A 1,140-nucleotide genomic window follows, 5' to 3' on the forward strand; every position below is an offset into this window, starting at 1 on the left:
CAGGATGAGGAGAGGTGAGGTGAGGGACAGGATGAGGAGAGGTGAGGGACAGGATGAGAGGTGAGGGACAGGATGAGGAGAGGAGAGGGGAGGGGAGGGACGGGTCTGTGACCGCAGCCGACCGGCAGGCTTGTGTGGGACCGCAGAGTGGCCGGAGTCCTGGCCTGGGAGTTGGGCCCCCTCCGGGCCCCTCACCCTGACCAGACCCCTGAGCCCTTGAGCTTTGGTTTTGTGTCTGTGAAGTGGGGACCGTTGTGCGTGTTGTGAAGTGTGATGTGAACGACAACAACGTTCTGACACCATGACCTAGAGCAAGCTCACCTTCATCGTGAATTTAAATGCTCGATCATAAATCAGTTTTACATAAAACATTACTTCACTAGTTAGGAATAAAAATTAAGCTGGGAATCACATGATTACAGTGTTTCGCGGTTTTACGTCATCCGGTTACGTGTGACCGTGTCTAGTGTCAAAGGTCCACTCTGTGCTCCCCGGACGCCCCGGAGCTCCGGCGGCTGTCGCTGCGGACTTGGCTCCCAGCCCACAGACCCGTGCTGCGCCTCCGCGTGACAGACGTGCGACAGGCCTCGAGGTCCGAGGCCCCGAGGAGAAGAGCGAGCCGCCGGGGCGCCGCTCAGCCCGCTCAGCCCACGGGAGGAAAGGCCGCCGAGCCCGGGCCCGCCGTGTCATCCTGGAGCGAGCGGCGGACAGCAGGCGTGGGTCCGTCGTCACCTTGACACGGCCGCTGCCGCGGGGCTTCCGGCCAGGAGGTGAAACAATCAGCGGTGCCCGTCAGCGTCCTCGCGACGTTCCGTATGGTCTTGGAAAAGTCAGCTCCGCGATGGGCGTTGGGTGGAGGGGCCGCAGCGTGCCCCGCGCCGCCCTCTGCCGCTCGCCAGGGCGACAGCCACGAGAGCAGGAGCCTCGTCGTCCTCCTCCTCCTCTCCCAGCGGACGCCGCGCAGCGCCTCTCACGCACGGACGCGCGTCGCGCGGGCCCCGGAAGAGCGGGCGCCCGTTCCGGCCACACGCCCCCCGCCATCTCCAGCGCCGCCGGAGCCCCCGATAGCTTCCCCCGCCCCCGCCCCAAGGCCGCAGCGCGCATTTGGGGTTTTCGTGGTTCCCTTTGGTTTCCTCGGAA

The 1,140-nt window shown here is 64.8% G+C and overlaps 1 long non-coding RNA gene across 1 annotated transcript in view; it reads right to left on the reverse strand.

Moving 5' to 3' along the window:
* Positions 1-921, reverse strand: part of LOC116646888 — a 4,208-nt gene extending 3,287 nt beyond the window's left edge. The window contains exon 1 of the long non-coding RNA XR_004302237.1: positions 322-921. This is a non-coding gene — a long non-coding RNA (uncharacterized LOC116646888). The remainder of the gene's footprint in view (positions 1-321) is intronic.
* Positions 922-1,140: the final 219 nt, after the last annotated feature.

This window comes from Phoca vitulina, unplaced genomic scaffold (assembly GCF_004348235.1).
Source record: "Phoca vitulina isolate PV1807 unplaced genomic scaffold, GSC_HSeal_1.0 scaffold38, whole genome shotgun sequence".
In the NCBI taxonomy this organism is placed as follows: Eukaryota; Metazoa; Chordata; class Mammalia; order Carnivora; family Phocidae; genus Phoca; species Phoca vitulina.